Genomic DNA, 26,715 nt, shown 5'->3' with positions numbered 1-26,715 from the left:
CTGTGTCATTTAATCCCCTGCTGCAACACTTGGGCATAAAGGGCAACAAAAACAACTGGTAATTTGCTTTAGCAACAAAATAGCCTGAACTAATCGCTTTGATCCATAGTCTATAGAGACATGTTTATGTTTTTATTGTCAGGAATATTAAGTATATACCTAGAGGAAATAAAAAATAAAAAATAAAAAAATATCTTGTGCGATTAGCCATTTTGGCAGGGCCGTGCCAAAAAAAAACAATTTGAGAAACTAAGTGCCAACTATTACCCAGAATGCCTGTGTATGAATCAGATGGTCCAAGGGAGGTCATTGGACAAACAATCAATTATGCAGAGAAATCATAGACAGCTTAATAAACAGGAGCGATGGGCTCAGAGTCTGGCAGGCCACCAATTAATAGGCCTCTCCTTTAATTATGGCCACCCATCAGCCTGTTCAAAGGAACTACAGAGGGAGCCTAATCGTCATGAGAGCCAATTATGACAGAAAAGGGAACATCTGCTGCCCCTGAAAAGGCGCCTGCGAGCATGTTAACCTGCCGTGGTCTCAGATGGACGAGACGTGACAGAGCGTCTAAAACCAAATGTAAAAACAGTGTAGGCGACATCTGCCAGATAAAGCTACAGACGCAGAGAACGCGGGTCCTCCATAGAAAAAAAGAAAAGAAAAGGAAAGAAAAGAAAAGAAAAATCAGTTTGTTGTGATTTTGAGGTGGAAGGTACTTTGAATCTAATGATATTTAAATACAATTTTACAGCCCAAACTTAGCTCGCTCTAATTAAAGTCTGTTTGTTAAATAATAAGAAATAGGTCACTTGTCTATGCTGTTTCTCTTTTCAATTGTCCAGGCTTGGTTCTTTCAGGCTAAAAGACTGTTGAATATTACCAACCCACACATTGTTTACTTTTAATAAAATGTTGCTTGCAAAAGATAGAAGCACTAAAGCAGAAAAAAAGTGTATAAATAAAGCCACTGGGCTATAAACCACATGATTGTAACTATTCATGAGCTAGTAAAAGGTATAGAGAATGATTCACACACTGAATAAATTCAGGAGAGCCACCAACTTTTACACTGGGAGTTTATTTATCGATTTTTTGAGAAAGAAATGTCTTTGAATTGCCTGAGTAATATGCAGCTTAATACGAATTTATACTCACTGTCTCATTGTAACTTTTGCAACAAGCATTAGCGTTATAAAAAAAACCTTCTTTGACCTATTTAAGAAATTCTAGTTTTTAGTCAGATATTGTAATTATTTTTTTTTTACAGTAGCTTCTAATGGATATGCCTTATAAAAAACTCTCTTCTAGAACTTCCACCGTAGAAATATTGCTAAGCTTAGAAACATGTTGTCATTATCTGATGCAGAGAAGCTCGTCCATGCATTCATGACCTCCATTCTGGACTACTGTAATGCATTACTAGGTGGTTGTCCTGCATCATTCTCACAAGGTCAAGAAAATATGACCATATAACCCCAATCTTATCATCCCTACACTGGCTACCTGTTAAGTTTCAAATCAACTACAAACTACTGCTACTTACTTACAAAACACTAAATGGTTTGGCTCCCATGTATCTATCCAGTCTTCTAACACCTTACGTCACGCTCCTTGAGATCTTAAAACTCCGGACTTCTAGTAGTTCCTAGAATAGCAAAGTCCACTAAAGGTAGATCATTCTCACATTTAGCTCCTAAACTTTGGAATATTCTTCCTGACAGTGTTCAGGGCTCAGACACACTCTCCCAGTTTAAGTGCAGATTAAAAACTTATCTTTTTAGCAAGTCCTACACATAACACACATCACATATCATAACCTTGTGCTCCAGTACATCTGATCAAATGCACATTATCAGCTTGGGCTTTGTAAATATCATGAACAGCAGCTACATTAATTCCTCTTCTCTGCTTCTCTTTCTCTACTCATCCAGAGACATCCTGGGGTTGGGCCAGTTCCAGTCACGTCCCACCTAATGAAGATTGTGGACCTTTTAAGAAGTAGATGCCGACCCCGCAAACATCCCGAACCATCTAGAGACATACCAGCGCCCTTTGGATTCCGGTGCTCACGTTAGTTGTCATTCTCCAGTGTTCTGTACTGTTTTAAAGACTATAATCACACTCTTGATATCACTCAAATGAGGATGGGTTTCCCTTTTGAGTCTGGTTCCTCTCAAGGTTTCTTCCTCATAACATCTAAGGGAGTTTTTCTTTACCACAGTGGCCATGGCTGCTCATCAGGGATAAATACACATCATTCACCTTAAGATAAATTCTGTAAAGCTGCTTTGAGACAATGTCCATATTAAAAAGTGCTACAGAAATAAACTTGACTTGACTTGACTAGAACTTGCCTATGCTAGAGGGCTTTAAAACATTTGCCTTTGGATACTGATGCCTGTATGACCTAAACAACTATTTAATAATTATTTTTTTTAATTATTTTTGTGTGAAATAAAATAAAATAAATTTCTGCCCAGAGAACAGTCAAAAATCTTTATATGCAGAGCAACAGAAAAGCATTTAGCCATCTATGACCTGGAGTCAAGACAGCAAAATTGGTCATGTGGCACTAGCCAATCACAGGCAGCTATGAGCTTGTGTATGTGAAACAGAGGAGATAGCAATGTACTCTAAGTATGTTACTATGTCCTGTGTTGCAGCAGAAGCAGCAGTTTGAAAAGACGTAAGATTTTCTTGGTAGATGCACGTTTTTCATACTATGTCTGTTTCGTAACTGTCATGTGATTAAGGGTGAGCTAGCTAGTGGTGGGGCCCAAAACTTCTCAAACCTCTTTATTATAAATACACCACCTATACAGTATCTTATATAACGTATGTTAATAAATAAATAAATAAATAAATTCAAAACTTCGAGACCCCTAGACAGCTGTTATCAGCAGCTGTCTAATTTAACCACCAAAATCATGGCATGAGAAATAACTTGACAGTCAGTGGATAAAGATATTTTATCAGGTTGATGTTAAAATACACAGATCCCCCAAACAGCTTCCTTTGCTAAACCACGTGAACTCAGTGTCAAACGTATTGATTGATAGAGCTGGGAGAGGCTCTGCTGTACATCTCACGCCTGGCTCTCTCTCTCTTTCTACTCAGACAGACGCATTTCCTCATCTGAGCCTGAGCTCATCCCCCCATGAGCGGTGATTTAAGAGGAAGAAACCTTTTAGTGCACAAACGTAAAGCCTAGACATGGATGTGGAGAACCTGAGGTACATGGTGTGCTGTGATGGAAAACATTTTGGGTTCTCTTTATAGGCTGGTTTATCTGCAGCCAGGTTATAATAATAGGAATAATAATGCTTACTTAATTTTTTTCGAAATGACTAAGCATAAAAGGGGCCGATTTGTTTTGTTCTGAATACAGGCAAGTACTGTATGTTTTTGTCCACTCTTTCGACACAGCAAAATCAACACCTCTTCCCAGTGGAACGGAGTGGCACAGGCTCATCCCTCTGGGCTTCATCATCAAGCAAAACCCTGAGACAAACAAACCAATGAGAAGCCACAGCCACTCCCTGGCACTGCTTCCCACTCACAACGAAAGGGATAAAAATAAATGAGGGTAGGGCAGGCATCTTGCCCTGGCTTCCACACAAGCCTGGCGACACAGGGAGGTAAGACAGAGCATCAAAAATTCACGAAGGGACAGCTGGATAAAATCCGAGAGAGGTGTCATCACTGTTTTATATTTCTCTATGTATTTCAGGACAAATCAGGGCACGCAGCAAACAAACAGGAACAGAAATAAACATGGCTGAAATTTCCTTTAACACACAACATCTCAAATGAAAACAATTTTTAATTCTGCATTATTTAAATACCCAAAACATCTCAAATGATGTTCCTTCAAACAGAATTCACGATTTTAAAATCCAGAGAGTATCTCCATTTTAGCCTTATTTAAGGACGGCTTCATAGGGGTTTTTAAAGCATTTAAAGCAATTCAAAAGCAGCACATCAAGCTCATTCCACCATGTACACCGACACAAAACAGTTTAATATTTAAAATTCAAGAAAGAAAATTAGAGGAAGGAACTCCAGAGTGGATTCATTGTGTAATTTTTTTCGAGGAGGAAATGCATGCTTAATTAACTCAGGAGGAATGCACTGGGTCTGAAATCAGCCTGCTTCCTCATTTCCTTTACTTTCAGAAACGACAAACACAGGTGTTCAACATCGCACATTTTCTACAGTAACTGGCCTTCATTTTAGCAAAACGTGTCCGAATCCTGTACATCTCAATGTGTGTAATCCTTAGTCTGTTTAAATAAATTAAAAAGAGAGCAGTCACTGCTCGTTTATATTCCAACCACGTATGCTCAATCATCCCTGTGCTACGGGAGTCTCATGAGGTTACACGGTCGTTGTTTGCTGAAATTAATTCATGCAAAAAAATATCCAACATCAGTTTCAAAAAACAAAACAAAACAAAGCTGTATTTTGTCTTTCACTGTCAATCAGCATTGATCAAAACATAATGAATGAGCAAGGTTATATTCACTAACCTAGCATTGTCATTAGATCTGTTTTTGCATGCATATGTTATGCTAGTTTGATTAGCTTATTTGTATTGTTTAAGCTGCTACAGTTCCTCTTCTTTACGATTTATATTCTGCTTTGCTTTATTGTTAATTGCATTTCAATGAGCATTTTACTTAGTGTTACATGGACTTTGAAAAATGTAAATCTGTTTAAAATGATTTAAGGCCTAGAACAGTGAATTAAGTGAATTAAGGCCTAACATTTTTTTTTTCAATTTTGGATGTTTTATTTACTTTTTAAGACCATGCAGAAACCCTGCACTGGTATAAATGCATCTTTACTTGCAACTGTATTCTGAACATTCTGCAACTAACTTGAACATAGTTTCTTCTTCTTCTTTCTGCTGTTCCCATTAGGGGTCGCCACAGCGGATCATGGGTCTCCATACCCCCCTGTCCTCTACATCTGCCTCTTTCAAACAAACTACCTGCATATCTTACCTCACCACATCCAACAACTTAAAAAAATAAAAATAAAAAACGTCCTACATGTGCTGTCCCTCTAATAAACTCATTTCTAATCCTGTCCATCGTCGTCACTCCCAACAAAAACCTCAACATCTTCAGCTCTGCTACCTCCAGCTCCACCTCCTGTCTTTTACCCAATGCCACTGTCTCTAATCCATACAACATTGCAGGTCTCACCACAGTCCTATAAACTTTCCCTTTCACTCTTGCAGATCTATCACTATCACAAATCGCTAATGCCACTCTTCTTTACCCACTTCACCCTGCCTGCACTCTTTTCTACACTTCTCTAACTTGAACATAGTTTATGAATATTTAATGGTGGTTTCTGGAGAATGTGATTTAAAATGAGAAACTGAATAATATGCTGGCTAAATCAAAAGTAGCTTATATTGTGTCCATGTTTGCTTGGCTTTTATACTTTCTCTGTGTTTCTATACAAGTAAATAGATCGTATGTGACAGCACTGACACACTGGAATCCAAGGGCATAATCCCAATTTACACCCTATGTCCCTAAAATGGATGCCTGATACATAAAGACCCTGATCAGAAAAGCAAATGTAGCTGTAGTGTTGTTAAATTAGTAGGGTTGTTTTTTATGTGTGTGTATTTGTGTGTGTGTGTCAATTATAATTTGTAGCAGTATGGTGGCTGGATGACTGTCAATGAAATCAAGATGAAGCATTAACAAAACAAAAACTTTGTTGTAGCACTTGCAAAATATTAGCCCTTCCAGTTAAAAATCTAAAAGAATGTAAAAAAAAAAAAAATATATTTATTGTTCATAAGGAAATTAATTAAAACAAATCCACACATACACATAAACACACACACACACACACACACACACACACACGAATAAAAGCAGCCCTCAACAGTGCCATCATCTCTTCTTGTAAAGGCTAATGAAGCATTTTATTCTCTCTCTCTCTCTCTCTCTCTCTCTCTCTCTCTCTCTCTTTTACACATACTCACTCTCTCTCTCTTACACACACTCATGTTTTCTCTCTCTCTTACACACACTCACTCTTTTTCATTCTCTAAAGTAGCAACACCAGATATTAAATATATGACTGATAGGTTTGGAGTTTTTAGTGTTTATGTGTCCTGTTTTTCTCCAGCCAGCAAGTAGTTGGAACCATGTTTCCATGTTTAAATTAGATTCCCGTCGTACACGGAAAGAAGAAAGCCTCTCCTTCCGAGTGTGTCCAATAAGATCATATGAGTGTTCCGGCTGAGACTGGCAGCCATCTGATAGAGCTCAGGAGCCACAGTAAGGCACAAGAGAAAAACCAGGTCTATCAGACGTATTTACATGCATTAGAATGTCTAACACTGTGTGGGAGTCGAAGTTAACTGTGTCTGCATGAGGATGGAAAATAGACGTGTGTGTGAAAATGAACAAACTGCGATCAAATCTATTCAGGATCAATCGTTTGACGAGACCAGGCAAGATCATGATATTCTCCAAGGACCTGAAATAATAAGAATGAGCAGTTTAAACAAACACTCTGTCTTACTTTCCGTCTCATTAAACAGCGTTGTACGAATGTTAGCTTTCTCCGGCTCGGTGAACACGGAAGGAAAAAAGGAAAAGGACCGAGGTACACCTGAGTAGACTGAGCACAGAATGACCACTTGGACTCAGGCATAATTATCGATCTGTCCTTCACTTTAAAATACCAGCGGAATAAAAAAAAACAGCTTGACACATTATTAACACGAGCAAATGGTCCCCAAATGGACCGTAGCCAAAAATGCGATACCCGCATCTGTCGACATGCACGGTCGCGTGCATCAAGGACGCACTCCAAGGGCAGGAGGCATCTCCAGATCAATGACAAGCTGACTCTTTCTACGGCATTATTTTTTCATTGTTTCTTCCTATAGACTCACACTGCTGTGCTTTTAATCATTCTTTTCAGACTGATGGCAACACAAAGGCCTGTCATGGTCTTGACACGAGTCAAATTACAGGACAATTTCTGGAGTGTTAATTATACAGAAAGGTTTCCAGAGAGTTCTGTAGAGACTCACCAATCTCCCCAGCGTCTCTGTACGTACAGGCCCTGTCAGACTCAATAAAGGCCAGCCATTCAGTTTCCCCTCTGCCTATAAAGAAGCCCTCAATACTTATGTATTATATTTGTCTTTTTGTTGTATAAGCATTGGGTCAAAAATAATAAGGTAATGCCAATAACAAGTCAAAGTCAATGATAAAGCGTCAACAGTGATGAAAGGAATAGGGGAATATGTTTTTTCCCTCCACACATCAAAAGGTTTATCTTCAAGGGAAGGTTCTAATTTAAGGTTTAATTAAACACACTTTATAAAGTAGAGTGGATGTGTGCAATGAGATTGAACAAACTCTCAGGACTGGCAGTTTTTACTTTCATGGTCTCAAATAGGGCGTAAGAGTAAAAAGGCAACATTTATTTATGTAAACAAATTGGACATGAAGGATTATTCATTCACTGTTGGTTTATTCACTAAATGCTGTAAATGTATATGTAAATGTTCATGTAATTGTAAATGATCAATGAAACACTCCGTGTTGCAGTGATGGTTGACCTTAAACATGTTTTTTTTTAACCTGTTCTTCACATGTGATATCTAGAGCTCACTGGCCCATATGACCCAACCAGGAATCTGGAAAAAATTCTGGTTGTTCCAAATGTATTTCATTTGTTAGTGATGGAAAACTCACGCAGGAACTTTTAATGCAGCAAAAATTTTAGCCTTCGTCCGATTCAAACATCAGATTTTCCAAACCTTGATATAAGCCTATCTCCGGCTTTAGCTCTGGTATACATTTTCAACAGCTCAAACTTATATAGACAGGTGTTTAACTAAGAAATGGTATGCACCTGTGCTAAATTTTAAGTGTATACAATTTCAAATAAATTTGTCAAGTTATTACAAATTAGTTTATTGCTTCATTTCTATGGGGTATGGAGTGTAAAAATAAAAATAAAAAACCTGGATCTAAATTAACCTTAATCTAGATGGAACCTGGATTCATCTTAATCTGCATTAAGATTAAGACTACTAATGGCAAGAGAAAAACACCCTGATATGCTAAAAGAAAGAAATTTAAAGGAACCAGATTCAATAGAGTCTTAGGGCTGACACAAGTTAAACACATCAGAGCTATAAGGGCACTGACCGTACCTACAGTATTCACATGTACAAGTAATAATACTTGCAATACATTAGAATATCAATCTAATTTAAGCATATTACACAGCCCTACCTTTCAGTAAATAAGTATGTGTTTTATAACTGCATTTGACTACATTTGGCTGATGGGTCTTTCGTGATATTCTGCATAACAGTAGACCTACACAACAGGCAATACCTTTTGCTTAAAACGTGTGAGGTATTGCAAACATTACACATTTACGGTGTTACATACTGTAAATATCACATCTCTACCTAGTTTATGAAACGGAGCATTAGACCTAAGCTCCTTCTGTCAGATCCATGCCTACAGCCGAGGCCTAAGAAATCAACTCCTCACATGCCCGTGTCTCTTCACCCCTTGGATCATCGGCCCCATCTGTGTCTAACCATTCCCCATCTGCAGCCCAACTGCTCTTCTAATAAACCACATTGCTGGGCTCGAGGACACAAGGGAAAGACAACTATGGGTCAAACTTAATGATTTGGGGCAAAATGTGCCAGATAAAAAAGGTCAAAGATTTAAAAAAAAGAAAAAAAAAGAAAAACACTGCTGACAAATGCTGTCAAAAAATACATACATTAACTCTGAGAGAAATTCTGGATGTGCCAAAGTAAATAGATGTGAATTTGATTTAGGGAATAGCAAATGTATGTGAATTTACCAGCCTTATGTGTTGAGATTGAGCCATGCGCAAGTGACAGAGTGACCAAAATATCGATTTCATATTATAATTATTCGGCTGTAATTGGGGTCAGCGGCCCATCAATATCAGCAGGTAGCAGGCAAGTGAGCCACAGCTGGAGTCATTTATATGAGTCTAATGACAAGTGTATTCAGCACAATGTAACAGACACACACTGAGCCTTTGCAGGGACGTTATGAAATTAAAATGTGATATCATCATAATAACAGGTAAATTTCCTTTTCATTTGCATTGTCTTTCTACAGCCTGGAGAGACATGAAGGAGGAAGCTGCATTAAGGCATATTAAGAGAAAAGCTGCACCAGGGACTAAGTGGGAGAACAAATTCATTCAACAAATACACTGCATTTTGCATCATTATTAAGAGAAATGTTATAGTCTTTGGAGAGTCAAAGAGAAAAATTGTCCTTGTGCTTCTTTCTCCAGGAGTCTCATGTGCGACTGCAAAATGTTGAACACAGCCATCCTTCATCTTGTCAGAAATCCATTTTTGAAAAATAAAACAGATATTGAGCAGACACACTGTCATTTGAGCTAAGTCATGCTTTTTAAAATACATACTGTCATTCATATGTCTTTCAGAATCAAAATACTTTTATTAATATATTCATAATAAATGTTCTGTTTCTGAAATTCTTTAATAACAATCTGTTAAAGACTACCCAAGTTTATTGAAAAAAAAGACAATGAAGTGTACAGTATTGCAGAAAAGTCTTGCTATGCTATGCAAATTGCCTTTAAAATAATAAAATTAAACTTGAGGATGATTTATTGAGCGTCTTTTAATGAGAACTGCCACAGATTATCTGAGGAATTCGACTGACGCCTCTTTTACAAAACTCTGCTGCTTTCATTTCATTATTATCAGGAAAGTGGTCTGTAACGTGATATGTTGTGTTCAGTATTGGCATTTGAAACTAACCTTCAATTTTTTTAAATTGAAAAAATAATGCTTGGACATGTAAAATGGATTTGTATTGATAATGCAGAAGCCATAAAATAAAACATTTCCACTAAAAGGCACACAGGGTGTCGAACACTTTTGCACAGTACTGTAAATATTATATTAGCTAGAAAATAATAAACAAAATAAAAGTCTTATATTCCCTTAAAATTTCCATTCCTCTTCCTGGCCTTGATAGGGTAAAAACATGGATAAGAATAAGTCCATGTACAAGCAAATTCAGTAATCTGTTTTGTATGATGGTTACGAGTCTTTCTTGCTTGCTTTTCGCTTTCATTTCCACAATGAGCTCCAGATGGTTTATATATTTCTCATTAGTGTATAATAAATAAATATTTAAATAAATAAATAAATACATAATATCATAACATAATATTTCAATAAGCTATTATAAAGTTCTTTTAATGTTTTAGAAGTTTATTCAAATTTTAGCTATTATTATTTGTATTCTATTTTGTTTCAAAAGTAAAACATTTAATTTAATTTAAAACATTTTTACATCACATCAGATGCTTCCAGTGATTTTATTCCAGTTATATAATAAACAAAGCAATTTCACAAAATCCATGTAATCTCAGAAAGGTTTATTGTGACATTAACGATAATAATATCAATATCATGTTGCCCAGCCCTAATAAAAACAGTGATTGCAAACTGTTAATATAATCCTATCACAGCACAGTCACCTTGCCGTTAAACACTTCATTGAGTGAAAACTAAGATACTTATCAGGCTTTTTTGCTTATTTATTTATATTTTTTTGAGATCTAGATCTGAAACCTTTGTATTGTCCATTACAGAAGTCAGCATGGAATCCCATATAAGCTTCATATACCTCATTAGCTTCAAATCAATAGAAAACACTGCAGTAAATATAATCTGCTACCAAGCAACATCAGTTCCTGTAACATAAAACTAGCTTTAAGTCATATAACATAAAAGTACTGGTGCTTTCATAATTACATATTTTGCTGTATTGTCTAGATTAATAACAGGTACTTGTGTAAACACATGCCATGGCATGGCTTATCCTTTATTTCTTAATTCAATGAAAACAGGCAAGAGATGCCTGTTGGGAATTTCGCTTAGCAAGAGTTGTATTTTTATTACATTTGGTACTCTTTTCCTCCAGAAATCCTTTAGATGAATGAAGGGTTTCTAGTAGGCCTGGGGACCAGCTGTGACAGTGAAATGCACAAGAAGACACATTAACTGCTCTGCACCTTAGTCTGAGTTTATGTTAAGAAAACTAAATAGAAAGTATTGAAGGGATGCGCAAATATTCAGTGCCGCACTTCAAAGGACGAAACAATAAACATTTTTTCTTTCCAGTCATTATAGCTCCACTCCCAACTCACTGATCGCATCTCCAGTTGGGCTGACAGTGTGTTAATTAAGCATTGAGTAAGCTTTAGCTGGTCCCAGAAGCTCATGATTTGAGAGTGAATGTTTTTCTCCCTCCCTTCTCCTGCTTGTGCTTTTCCCAAGAGAAAAGTAGAGTGTGTACACATACTAAATGAGGTGATGAAATGGAAATAAGTTTGTTTCCCTAAATTGACCATCTGGCCGATGTGTTTTGAGCCTGGAGGTCAGACCTGTTTGTACAACACCTGGAAGTGTAAACTGTACAAGGCAGCAGAGAACAGTACTGTAGAAAAAATACTCTCGAAACAGGTTTATTTGGTCTTTTCTCATCAGGCAGAGAAAACACAAAGAAACCAGCTTGAAGGTCTTCTGTTGACTGAACAGCGTTCTCTGCAGGACCCACAGCTGAAAGACGGGCTGTGGTGTGCAGGGTCACAATGCCCATTAGGGTGTTAGAGAGAGCGGGAGTTCATTAGGCTGCTCAGTGCTGTGTGAGAGCAGGATGAAGGATGTGATCAACGCTGGATCACTGACAGAGAGCCTCATCTCAGGGGAGCTGAGAAAGACAGTAAATACTCACACACACTGCCGAAGTCGCTGGAGCAGAACTCAGTCAGAGCATCCACAGCATAGCAGCACTGCATGGGGCTCAGCTGGACGAGTGACAATCATTTGTTAAAATAACTTACAAAATCCGAAACACAGAAGCTATCCATTTACAGTCTCCTGCAAAAACCCGACCGAGAGAACATGTTTTAGTGCTGTGTCCATTAAATGGACTCCTAGAAGCTAAAAAAAAAAGACCAATTAATCCAATTAAATCTAAATGAAAGACCTCTCTTGCAAATATAAAAGCAAACAAGAACTTCCCATTCTCTTCATCGCTATGGAAACATAAAAGCATTCAAAAAGTTTTAAATAATTTAATGTTTAATGAAAAGAAGTCCTTACTGACTTAATGACAAGAGAAGCACAATCTAATCCATGATACAAAGTAGGGGTGCACATATTTATTTTTATATCCACTTTTTTTTATAAGCCACTTTTCAGATGCCGATTAACGTCACTATACTTAAAGGAAGGATCTACAGGAAGTGTGCTGTAAAAAACATATAAAATAAAAGTGTGCTGTAAAAAATGCATATAAAATAGAGCAAAACTCCCTGCAACTTTCTTACACAAAACAAACACCAGATCAGTACATGGGAAATTCTGTGGTTTGGACATGGTTTAGTTACAGCTAATTATTTGTAGCATATGCTGCAGACCAGTCATAAATGTACAGTATACGATTATTTAGCACGCACTGTTTACGTCTATGGCATTGGAGTTATGAGCTGACAAGTAATAGAAGTCTGGTCCACCATCATCCTTGAAATGAAATTCTTAAGCTCTGTAATCAGCTCTGTAATATGTACATTAGTTACACTAAATGTAGCTTTACCCTTTTAATCATTTCCAGCTCAATTCCGCCATCAAATTTCAGAGGCTTGTGGCATATTGCGCGATTAATACGTTTTGTTTCTTTGTTTGAAATTATTGCATGCATTTTGCCACAAGTATCCCGAGTTTGTGTTATTGTCTTTATGACGTTTTTTATGTTATTGTTTTTTTGTTTTTTTTGTGACAGTGTGTGTTTCTCCTGCAATAGTCTTGTATTCCATTCAGGGTGTACTCCAGCGTCACAGCCCTCATCTTCATGCATCTAAACATTAGCCGGACAGAATAATTAAGGTTCACAACACAACATTTGACATATTTTTGGCTTTGCACTTGTCCCCCCCTTCACTTGTTGTTTTTTGGGGGTATGATAAGGGAGGAAGAAGCTGGAATCCCACTGGAGGCCGGGATCAAGGCTCACTGAAGCATGTAGCATATGTACTGCACTGCTTGCTATTCAACAGCAGGAAGATTGCTCACTCCAAAAATCAAGGGCAACCCACCAGTTCAGAGGGGAAAACACAGACACACACACACACACACACACACACACACACACACACACACACACACACACACACACTTTAAAGGGTGGCAAATCATGCTAATATATGCTGTAGATTTCAGCTGTAGATTTTATGCTGTAGTGCATTCAGGCACACTCCAACCAGTTTTCGTTCTTTAATTAAACCCTCCTTGCGTAGCCCGTATTTCTGCGACCGTGTAATGCAGTGAGAGATTTATGAGAATTAGTAGAAAATATTCCAGCATAGTTCATATCCTCTCAGTAAATATTTTAATGAAGGCATTACTATGAGGCTCTTAAGCAACAAATAAAATAGGAAATGCAAAGCAATGCAGAAGGTTCTAGAAAACAAACAGGAGGCACACAAACATTGCTGAGCTTTATAGCTCATGATCAATTACTGCCTATTACTGAGCAGCCCAGTCAATCGATATTGGTTCAAAGCTACAAGGGAGCTGCAGCCCACAATTGAACAGGCGGGGAACTGCTGTGAGAAAGGGACAAAGAGTTGTAAACATCCAGTGTTATCTTTGGACGCATCAAAAACTGAAACCTAGACATTCGGTGGCTTTTTCCTTTGCTACACACACACACACACACACACACACACACACACACACACACACACACACACACACACACACAGGCCAAAGACACATCTACTGCAGTCATGTTGGATTGGGTCTTTGTTAATGCTGCAGCAGATGGGACAGCTCTATTTCCTCAGTGGAAGCTTGGCCCAGACTCTGCTATTCCATTTCTGCACGGGAAACAAAATGTTCCAAAATAAGATAGTACTCCTAGAAAAAAAAATTCAAATGCACGTTTGCTCTCGCCTACAAACTAAAAGAAAATAGGTTTTTAAAAGTAACAAATGGCTGACCAAGAGATCACAAATCTACTGGTATGACTAAATCCTGCACCTGCCCCTGTGGTCCTCTTCACTGCCAACTCATAACTAAGCCTGTCATATCCCAGCCCTCACCTTAATTTGGTGAAGCAGGCTCATGAATTATTGCAGGCTTTGAGCTGGAGGTCTGCTCCATGTCCTTCTTCATCATGGCCAAGGGCCAGCAGAACTGTTCTGCACCACACTGGCACCAGGGCAGATAGGAGATAAGCCCTCTGTATTCCAGCTAGAATTTATATGTCCATCCCAGCCTGTGATATCAGGTTGTGGGGGCACTGATAGTGTTTAGCATGTTCTTAGTACTGATCCTGAACCCTCTGGGAATGCAGATTTTCAAAACCTAGAAGTGGAACCTAGAATCTGTATGACTAGTAATATTAACTAGTCAACCAGGAATTCAAAAGCTCTTCCAGGTCATGGCTGTTATTTAGTTGATTTGTAGCAAAGAACACCCTGAACCGCACATCAGAGGCTACAAGATAAATTTCCAGCTTTAATGCTTTTAAGACTGCACTGCTAACGACAAAACAAAATACAGCAATCCCCCGCAATAAAACGCGATAAACGGACGCCACCGTTTTTTTTTTATTGTTTAAGTCGTAAATCATCCTCCCACACACTTTAAACACACACAGAAAACATTTGCAAGAATATAGCTAGATCCATTTTGTGTAAATTCGTAGAAATACAATACACTGTATCACATTTATAGTGAGTACATGTACTGTACAGTATACAGTTCTGTAGTAGCGTAGCCTGTGCGTAGTGTCCTATGACGGCAAAAAAGTGGCTGAGTTAAAGATACACATCACCGCATTCTTTACTTTCATTGGCTAAATCGGGTGACGTGTGTCTTTAACTCCACCTTTTATTTTACATCAGAGGACGTACTTCAACCAATAAGCAAACAGAAAACCTACAGATTTCTGTAATGTAATGCTACTCATTTCTTATGGTATGTACATTTAAAAATAAGGAAGTGCTTACTGTATTGTTGCATTTTTTTAAAATTATTTTATTAGTTCTCCGTTTCTTTTAGTTTCTTTTATTTATATCAGCAAGAGGCGAATGCAATTCCGCGATAAACCGGCAGCGTGAGATTCGAACCGCGGTAAAGCGGGGGATTATTGAAAATCGATGCGGAAAATAGTATATCTGTGTATCAGGTTATCCTATTTAAGGACCTACCAGTCATTAAAACTCATTTGGGTGGATGAGCTGGCAGCCGAAATCTAAGAGCATGCAGCATGGTGAGGAAGCTCCATATATCATAATGAAGGATGAAGAATATAGCAGGGTTTTTCAGGATGTTTAACTCCAGCTGAATTAAAGTCTGTAAATCTGTGTGGGGTGGTGGTATCTTAGGGGCTAAGGTATTGGAGTTCTGATCAGAAGTTCAAAATCCTAGGAACATAAAGCGGATGGGTCCTTAAGCAAGACCACTGATTAGTTAAGTCATTCATGGTGATATGGCTTTGCTTCTCTATCTCTGCAACCCTTCATATTCTCGCTGGGTGCTATCTCTATGCTTATTTCTGTTCCATGCACCACCTGTACAGATTTGCTACAAGGGGTCACTCTTGCTCCATCGTTTGTAGCACCATGGTTCTTTACATCTTTAAGATTTAACTTGCTTAACTCTTTCTGCAAGAGCAGCAGCATCGTACTGTATCAGACCTAATCCACCAAGACCAAGCATGTTTATACCCCATTTCCATAAATAAACTCATCCCAAGAGTTACCATAGCTAAAATAAATGAAAGTCGTGCTGAATAAGGGCGTCTCTCGAATGCTTTAAATGTTAACGTGAATGTAAAGAGCAATCTGGGACAGCCTCTTTGAGCAGGCACACACCTATCTATCTGATCTGATTTTAAACTAGCTGAGAAGGGCTGCTGATTATTAAACTAGCCAGTAATTGCTTCACAGTTATTTCCAAACATTCAACGTCTCCTCAGAGGAGCAGAGATGAATGAAAATATTACATGGCCATTCTTTTCAACCCATAGTGGAAATCAAGAATTGAATATCGAATGAAGCATGCAGATAAATACATGCATTAGATGCAGATGCATACATGCAATTGTTAATTGTTGCCCTAATTTATGCCAAGCATCTATATTTCTATAAGCCAACAAATGCAATAAACCAGAAGCCAGCAACTCAACACACATCTCTTATTAGTAAATCTCTGATTTCCTTATAATGTTAGAAGAATTGTGTGAGTGTCTCCTCCACAGACAACAAACAATGAATCACCGTAAGGAAATTACATCCCACGCCTATTCTAATCATCCCTCACTTTTATTGTCAAGGTTTCATTAAGTTCAGCCATATAATCAATATTTTAACTGACAATAGCTAGGTTTATTAAAACTAAATAAAATCCAACAGGACATGTTTAAGGTGCAGGCGCAAAGGTCAAAAGGGCACAAGGAAAGTAGAACAGAAGGCAGTTCCATAATTACAAATAAAATGCATTTGTCCTTTAAAGCTGCATTTAGATTTCTTTAACGATGGTTTCAGATTGGAACACATAATGTGACGATTTAGTGCTACTGAAACCAATGATGGCTGACATCAGATAATGCTATGATGCTCTAAAAATCACTGATACAATTTAATTAAAATAATGTTACCAATGCACATGCCTTGAAACTCATACAGTGAGTTTCACACATGTTCAAGTACAATGAAACTCACAAGTTATTTAAAAAAATCCTAATAACCTCAAGCTCACAAAAAATCATCCCATATCATGTTTGCAGCTCCAAACTCCCCTTTCTCCAACTTGAAAACGATTTCTCAAGGTATAACAATTTTTCCAGCGTTTTTTATTGACTTTTTTCTACGTTTATACATGCAGACATTTTGTAGCTGCAAGGCATCAGTCGTCAAGTGTATTGCTAGTTGTCAGAGTAACATTTGTTTGTTGTAGGTAGCAATCCACTTTTGATAGCAAATCAAAAGACAGATTATGTGCACTCCTATCGGTAGTTGCTGCACCACATCGCTTTATAGATGCAAAAAGTGAATGTCTCCTCTGCTGGCTTACGTGTTCTGATGCCTAATTATAGTCACTACGTTCGAGGTAGCTCATGTCCCTGGAGGTCACCAGCTTTCATTGAAAATGAACGGACTCCAGCCTCTTGTTTTGTTGCGAGACGCTGTATTTGTGAATGTAATATTAAGCACAACTTTTAAAGGAGGTCTTTAGTTAGTGGATTCTTCATCATATAAGCAGTCGTGGAAACCCAATATTGCAAAGTCTGTTATTCAACCAACATAGTATTATGTCAAAACATTTTTCATACAGTATAACAGAATTTTTCTGAAACAATAGGGCATGTTATTTCATAATTACTGTTTATATAAGTCTTAAGAGAAAGCAGTACAGTTTCATTGGTTTTAAACAACCAGCACAAACAAGCGAAACCTTTATCAGCTTTACAGCAACATTTGACTTTGCCTCACGATAATGTCTGCTAGAGCTGCACGAAGTAACGTCTGCAATACAGATATCAGCAAAATAAGCAGTTTGTTCATCATAATTAAATTCTAAATGATGTATTTCAAATGAATGATGGCATATTTGACCATCTACATATCAATACATTTACATAACATTCATAAACAAAATATTTATTTTATACTGGAGATCAATCAATGACTGTGACATATTACAGATTTACCAGGTTATTTTAATATATTTTATGGCATAGGGCCATAAAAAAATCTATGACTGTCTCCATTACTCATTAAGTGGTTATACTGAGCAAAGCATTATGGGAAATCTACAACAAATATCTCCGCCTCTGCTGTCAATACAGCATTTACTCTGCGATTTACAGCTCCGGCCTTCTCAGAGTGCTTCAGTTTGGTTATGGTGCTGCTGACCTCGACCTCCGAATCAATACGCACAGCTCTAGTGCAGCTCTATCAGCAGGCAGCTAGCAAAGGTCAGAGCATTACTACATTAACTATGTTACTGTTGAACATACACTATTCCTGTACGATGCAAAGACTCGTTTTCATCATTCATTATCTGGAGTACTGAAGGAATCCATCCCAGATCACTTCTGCCATCTGCTCTGTAAACGTGTGCCAGGTTTGGCTCGGTTGCCGACGAGAAACGAGAAAGATTTGTCAATGAATAAAAAGGAAAAAAGAGATATCAAGGGAAACTGTATACCGTAATCACATATAATTTGACTGGTGCTCATAAACAGTTTTAAGAGCTGCCTGTGGGAACTTATTGTATTTCAAGACAGCTTCGATAATAGCTTCTGGAGAACTGAGATTTTTCACCCACCATGAACCAATCCCATGTAGAGAAACTGCCCACATGCAGGACTGCTGCATTCCCAGAAGGTGATGCAATTTATCAACCACGTCCTATAAATGAACCGGGCTGCAATGATTACGGAAATGAATCAATTCTTTCTCAAATATAACATTTTGAAGATATTTAGAAGATATTGCATAATATCACATTAGAACTTTGGAATGAATACATTAGAAAAAAAATGTAAAATTGAATAAATAAATTGAGACTTTTTAAATTTCTTTGTTTTTTCTATATTTCTCAGATTAAGAATTTTTATATGGTTTTACTTTAATATGATATTTCAATGTTTTGCTGTTTCTCAAGTAGTGAATAAAAAAATGTCGGATTCCTATCCTTTTGTAACTGTAGCAAACAATAATAGTTACACTTTCCTTGAAATCTTAGAGCAGGACTGCAGGGCTTATTGTGTTTTGGGACATGGCCAGAATCATCTAGCGATAGCCTTGAATATTACCTGTAACCATAGTAACTAGCTAGGAGACATATTTTAACAAGAAACTCTCTGACATTAAAGATAACGGCATGACAGGCATTTGGTTTGCCGGTGCTTTATGGTGTTAGTTATGCAGTTTTACTACTGTAATACTGCAACACTGGCCTTTGCGATAGTAATATACCAATATGCAAATGAGCCTCTGACTATAATAATACATTAATTAGTCAGTGTTGTTTAAGGTGACATGAGCAGTGTGTGCCCAACCCTAAAGCACGCACATGAGTACAGTACATAAAAGACATGATGCAAAATCTTAGAATGGGCAAGAAATACATTATTAAAAATACAATTTCAATTAGTAATAGGAATAAAAAATAATGGCTAAAGGTTTGGAAAATGCATTTTTTTTTGCAACTCATTTCGGGAACCTTTTTTTTTTTTAATAAATATTGCAAAGGGAAGGAGAAGACAAAGAAAACTCACCAGAGAATCTCATTAAAATGCAAGAGGAAACCACTGAGCACTAAAGAGAAACACAAGCTGTGAAGCAACAGACTGTGCATTTTGTAGGTGCACACACACACACACACACACACACACACACACACACACACACACACACACACACACACACACACAAAAACGCAAGTATATGAATGTACAGGCTCCCGCAGGAGCAAAAACCAGACTTTGCAAGCCTGACCAATCAAGTAACAGTAATGTATAATTAAAAAGAGCTTTGCAAGTCTGCAGAAGAAAAAAAAACCTCTGGGGAGGGAAGAGTTAACATGTTAGCGCAAAGGTTCTCAGGTCCAGTCCTGGAGAGCCACTGCTGGGCCCAGTGTGGTGTTTTCCATGCTTCAGCTACACTTGACCCAACTCCTGTAGGGCTTGATAATTAGCTAATCAGTTGGGTCAGATGTATAAGCAGTACAAAAAAAGATAATCTTGTACATTATTGTGAGTGGCCATGTCTGGAGATATTGTAATAACTTAAATTTATCTTAAATTTTTTAAAGACGTTTATAACACAGCTCACAAAATTTCACATTGTCTGGATTTACTGTATTTCTTGGTTGGGTTAGGTCTATATGTTAAACCATACTTCTCATTTATGAACCCTTCCCCCTTTGAATAAACCTGTAAAATTGCCTCTTGCCTTATTGTTCTCAAGCTTTTTAGATTGTGTGGTAATTTCATAGATAACTGAATTTATCTGCATTTAAAATAAAAATGGCCACTGCATAAAATGAACTGTTGTCCCCTGAGCCAATGTAATTATATCTCGATTTCTTTTTGAATAATACAATTATTTTCCTCTCTGCTTATAAACAGTGGCACAGTCACTGGATTTCTTGTTGTTATTATTCAGAAAGAATAAATAGCACACAGAACAATTTACCCAGCATGTCACCTCATTCAATAGCTTATATATTGAATTGTAAATGAAGCCCTAGGAGTGCACTAACAGGAACAACAGTTTTAAAAGAAAAAAATATATCTGGTCAAAGACAAGATATTTGATCAATCTAATAGAAAAGATTTTAAATGTTGTACCTGATCCTGTGTCTAATAAACACCAAGGCATATTTCCCCACCTGTTTGACACACTGATTAACAACATCACTGAAATATTAGCCTAATCAGAGCTAATAAAAGTTCAACCGGACAACTGAACCCTGTTTTATTCGTATTTGCAGTAAGAAAAAGCACCACAGAAGCTGTTCAAATCATTCAATAAAGCGAACAACGATTGCCACTGAAAGGTTCAGGCACATCGGCACTGTTTCATCCTTCCACTGTCTGAGAGCTCTTCGCAAATCAAACACCGACAGCATTAAAAACGAGGGACGCATTCATCTTAGCCATTATCATTAAGATCCTGAGTAAACATCAGAGCAAATCAATAGGCAGAACAGTGGAGTCACATGCATCAAGTGTACAGAACATTCCAGCTTTCATTTGCCATTTGATTTGCAGAATACTGTTGCCTAGAGATGTGTTGATTAACAGATTTGCCTCATGATCAGAGCCTACATGAGCAACCCAGTGAGTCAGTGAAATACACACTGCCCTTCGTGGCTTTAATTACAAAACTATTTTATTGAATTATAATATAACCATTTTACTCAAACTACCTGAATGATGACCTAGGAGTGAAAGGAAAGCAGGGCCCCTTGCTGACTGGGTGTGGAAGGTAAAGTAAGTAATTGGTGTGAACCATTTGCACAATAGCCTTGTTCATTACACTGAGTCAGGAAGTTGGCAAGAGATTGCATTGTCAATGAGACCAGGCTTTGCAGACTGCTGAGCAAAAAAGAAATCCCTAACTGACTTGCCAACTGGCTTGAAATTCCATGGATTTAACTACAGAAGCTATTTCAATCTGGATGACGGCCAGAGAAATAGAGGACAAAGTTCTTGACAAGTCATTCATCATGTTTCCCATTGAACATTCCGAAGCTCATGTCCTCATTTTCCCCGTTCTTCCTCATTCCTCCTCATTCCTCTTCATTCTGCAACATCATTCTTTCAGCTCTTACAAGACATTTCATTTTCATGTTTCAAATGAACTGTGCCTTATTAATGAAGCTTGGTTTCTGAAAGGCTCAGCTAAAGGGGGTTGCCAGATTGCAGCTGACAATCGTTTGAATAGTCCTGCTGCGAGTAAGAAATCTTCTGCTGAGATCCTCAAACGACGCAAACTAACAGAAATATTTCACATAAGTAGTTGTCTAATATTTACCCATCATGCACAGACAGGGCTCGGATGCAAGTGCAGAGTTTTGTTGAATGAAGTAGACAAATCAAAAAGCAAAACAACATCAAAGTCAATAGGCTGGGCAAACTATTAGGTGAGAAGCAGACAGATTGAACTAAATAAACAAAACAGAAAAGGTCAACACTTGATTTTGAGTAAGACTTCGCAAATATACACCAGGACCACAAAGATACACAAATGGGCCCAGGTCACTGGTAGCTCAGTGATTAAAATGATAGCCTTCCTTTGGTCATGAGCCCAAATCCCAGCACCACCAAACTGCCCTTGAGCAAGAATGTAAATGTAAATGTAAGTCCAGAACACAAAAACAAGCCATGTGCCTGGGTTTGTAGTCCATTGTATGGATGAGGATTTTGAGAAATTTAGTTAGGTTATAGGTCAGACCATTACCAAATGGTCCTGACATGCCAGGACAGAACTCGCTAGACTGAAACATGTGTGCTTGCTGTGCTTTTCATGCATCACCACCATCACCAGTGATAATAAATGATGGAATATGACCAGGTGGGATTCACAGCTGTCTGGCCACTAGCATGCCACCAATAGGGGGTGCAGAATCAAAGTTTGTTACTGAATCCATCATCAGTTAAACACCGAAGGAGAAAGTCCCTGAGGCGGAATGGTGTGCCACAGCCTGATAACGGACCACAGTAATGTTATCTCACCCAGACTCACTGACGACCAGGAGACTGCATCCGTCTCATCAAGCCCTCTGTTGAAATGCTTAATTCAGAGCACCATCTTGTTGTCAGAATTACAAATAGGGAGGGTCGGGCTGCTTGGACAGCTCCTTCTGAAGAGTCTTCTAATCTCCCACCACATTTACTGTCAGACTCTTACCTCTCCGCCCAATAGATTCCCTCCGGTCACTTTCCTCTCTTCTTTCTCATCCTCAATCCCCTTATCTGCCTCTGTCTCCATTCAAGCTATCCTATATTTTCCTTTCTTTTCCTCTCCCTCTCCCTTACTTATCCCCTGAGACTGGCCTAACAAAAAAAGCTGTAGGGTTTGTTTATATTTCAAAGTATCTCTGGGACTAATTGCCATGCATTAACAATGTGTGAAGAGGCACATGAGCTGTCTAAGAGAGAAAATATGCATAGTACTCAAATTAGCCGACAGGTAAAAAGAGCTCAGAACACTGAGAATGTGCCAGAATGAACAGCATGTTGCACAAATCAGCAAAGATGTAAATGTTGCATTGTGAGATTAATCTAGAATAACAAAGTTAACAAGTAAAAATAGATAATTGTTCAACCATAAGATAACCTTGAAATAAAAAGTACTGACAGCAAAGCTTGGTTAATCTCCTATGGCAGGCACTGACATGCCCTCACTTACATCCTGTTATCCATTAAAGTACATTTACAAAGGATTTCCTTACCGTCTTTCAGAGACGCTCTTTCAGCATGATCGTGGACTGACGCAAAACACGGGCTTGCAACAAAAATCGATACCATGTCTCAAACTGTGAGAACAAAGTCATGCAGCGTTACTGCTTCACCAGCCATTACAAAGAGAGCTGTTGCAGAGGTTATTGACTAAGCATCAAGTCTAATGGCAGAAATCTGTTCAAGCTCACACAAACGGAGCAAAAGCCTGTGCTTCGTGGAACTGAAAACACTTTTCCCAGAATAGAATTGATCATCTAACTACAATTACTTTGGGAGTTATTTGCATTTAGTCATTTGATTCTATGTTTCCATACAAATAAAAGCAGTCTGTAAACATGGTGTCAGGGATCCACCAGCCACACCTTCACCTAACCCACCTATCACTCCAAGCAGCTCTCCTACTTACTAATCATCTACACCTGGCCCTCATCAGTTCTCACGCTACATAACCGCCGTTCCTCCATCAGCTCATTGTTCGTTCTACAGCTTAGGCTAAGGAACACTGTTGGACTACCCAAGCTATACGGTTTGGTTTATCTTTGTGTACGGGACTCTGTGTGTTTTGTTGCAACTGTCTAGTCACAGCTTTCACCAGGGTTAGTTAACCTGGAGTTTTGTTGCGGTTTGCCGTTTTCTGCCTTGCCCTTTTTGCTATTTATTAAAAAAACCTTCGTGGATTTCACTTCGGTTTCCGGTACGTTCTTCCATCTGACAACATGATCTTAATTCTCTAATAGGTCAATTTTGATCTATCTTTTGTTCAGTACTTGTCATATAGCAATAACATTTATTTGAAAACAATGAGTATATCGGTCATTTGCATAGATTTCATAAACAGTAAAAAAAAATTTGAAATTACTGGCACCCTTGGAAATAATTTTAAAAAGGATTTGAAAATATGTATAGAATATATAATGAAAATAATTCTGATAATTGTTTCCAGTAATAAAACTGCAATCATTTTTGCCACTGCTAGAAGTTCTATTCTCGATCTAATTGTAGCCAGATGTTCCAAATTAAACTTCACTTTATGTTCATCCATGATTCTAAAATCTGTGAAGACCTGGGGTGACAGTGAACACATTGTCTTAGCCATACTTCCAGATGGAAAGGAGGACAGAGTAAACAAAGTATTTTAGACAAACGGTGACAAAATGCCCACACAAAATGTTACAAAATGTTTTGGAAAAATTCAACACTGTAACAAACCTGCATGGGGGAATAAGGATGGTTAAAAATGTAAGTATTTTTCCAACACTCTAAACACTCTAGTTGCCTCCTAAATACCAATAGTGATTTGGAAGGTGTGCCAGGAGAAAATATTTCCTTTCATCTAAGAACCTGGCAACTCAAGCGGGGCTTGGCATAAAGAGACAGATGATATCATATACAACCCTCACAGTTAAGCAACCAGTTTAGTATATCTTCCCAAGGAACAACACAATAGAAATTAAACTTATTTTAGAGCTTGTATAACAGTACAGATTTACTGTCCTCTTAAAATAACTTACAGCCATTGTAAATAGAGCTGGCAACAAAAGTAAGTACACCCTAAGTGATAAACTGTGATAACTATGCAAAGCCACATGTCCTATTCATCATGTTTATGTTTTTGTTTGCTTGATAGGACCATACACATTTGTGTATCTTGCATTGGAGCAGTAACAATTTGCTGCTTTGAGTACAATTCTCTCATACTCACCACTTGATGTTCAACATGGTACCTCATGGCAAAGAACTTTCTGAGGATTTGTGAAATAAAACTGTTGCTCTCCACAAAGATGGTCAGTAAATGGCATTAAAGATGGCTATAAGAAAATCAGTAACACCCTGAAACTTAGTTACAGCACTGTGGCCAGGGTCATACTGAGGCCTTCAAACGGGTTCCACTCAGAACAGGCCTTGTGCTGTGCATCAGGTGCAGAAGCTGCTTCAAAAAACAGATGCATGAGTGCTGCATTGCACACTGCAAAAAGTCAGGTTGCATGGCTGTCATCCCAGAAGGACGTCTCTTCTGCAGCTGGCTCACAAGAAAGTTTGCTGAAGTCAATCTGTCCAAGAGCATGAATTACTAGAACCATGTCCTGTGGTCGGATGAGACTAAGATGAAATTGTGTGGCCCAGATTGTGACTCCAGACCTGAACCCTATTGAGCACCTGTGGGGCATCCTCAAGCGGAAGGTGGGGAAGCGCAATATGTCCAACATCCAGAAGCTCTGTGATGTCATTATGAAGGAGTGGAAGAGGATCCCAGCAACAGTCTGTGCAACTCTGGTGATTTCAATAGCCAGGAGGATTAAGGCAGTGCTCAATAACAATGGTGCTCACATAACATTTGTTGCCAGATATTTAGACAATAATCGCTTGTTATTTTCAGAGGACAGTAAATCTGTACTGGGATACAAGCTACACACTGACTACTCTAAAATATATCCAAGTTTTATTTCTATAGTATTGTCCCTTCAGAACTTTGTACTCACTTTTGTGAGACTTTTGTAAGACTTGTATATATGTGTATATATAGAGTGCCCACTGTGACTTGTGACCCGTACAAGATCTACGGTTCGATGATGCGTGAGCGGCGCAGCACGTCGTCCAAACACAGTACCCACAATGCTATGCTTACTCCCCACTGTTAAGTATGATGAAAGATCTATGATGATGTCCAGCTCTCTTTCCTCCAAAGACCTTGTTAGGATCACAGCTTCATGGACTATAGCAGGATTTTCAGCAGCACAATTCTCCAAAACATAGATCCGAATCAGAACCAAAATGTTTGAGACTTCACACCAGTCCCCTAAACAAAACTCTATTAAAAACCAGTGAAGTGAGCTAAAGAGGATTTGGAGAGATTGTGTATAGACAAGTGCTCACTTGTATTCCCCAATCTTATCAAGCAGATCAAGAAACTCAGAATTATGTTATAACATGGCATAGCATAGCATAACATAATATAACAAACATAACATAACATATAATAAATAATATAATGAATAATAGTATAGCAATTATATTGCATATTTTTTACATGTACATAATTTTTTTTTAAATAAATAAGTTTTTTATTTTTTTCTAATACATTTTATTGAAAGTAAAATAAAGTCATTTAATCATCAACATAATGCACTTTGAGTTTTTTTTTTAAACACATTTTTACAATAGGTGCCAATAACACATCATCCAGTAACGTGTTTGCGCATTTCAGTTATGCATTTTGGTGGCAATAAAACGAACTGAAAAGATTAAACATTGATTTTCTGTAAATGAATCCTATTTTATTTTTAGCAACAGTTTGTCAAAATGTCATAAATATGTTTGAAACCAAACTGAGGTTTGTATTCTATTTAATCCATGTTTTGGCATTTGCATGATAATAAATCCCAAATGATACTGGAAGGTATGAATTGATTAAAGCATTCACTGCAATATGTTTCCCCTTTGGCTTTTTTAAAATCTCAAATCCAATCCAGAGACTTGTGTAACAAAACCAATGGCATTCACTAATACGAACCATTATTCTATATGCCAAAGTGAAAGGAGATTCCTCCTTCAGCAACCAGTGCCTGGACTAAGGACTATCGACCAAAATAAGACAAGGAATCCATCACCAGAAGACTTTTTA

At 37.9% G+C, this 26,715-nt stretch overlaps 1 protein-coding gene across 1 annotated transcript in view; it reads right to left on the bottom strand.

Annotated features, from left to right (window-relative positions):
- Nucleotides 1–26,715, bottom strand: part of rab6ba (RAB6B, member RAS oncogene family a) — an 82,506-nt gene that overhangs the window by 54,667 nt on the left and 1,124 nt on the right. The gene's annotated exons all lie outside the window — the stretch shown is intronic.

Source organism: Silurus meridionalis, chromosome 1, assembly GCF_014805685.1.
Source record: "Silurus meridionalis isolate SWU-2019-XX chromosome 1, ASM1480568v1, whole genome shotgun sequence".
Taxonomy (NCBI): domain Eukaryota; kingdom Metazoa; phylum Chordata; class Actinopteri; order Siluriformes; family Siluridae; genus Silurus; species Silurus meridionalis.
This window is presented reverse-complemented; position numbering and strand designations above follow the sequence as displayed.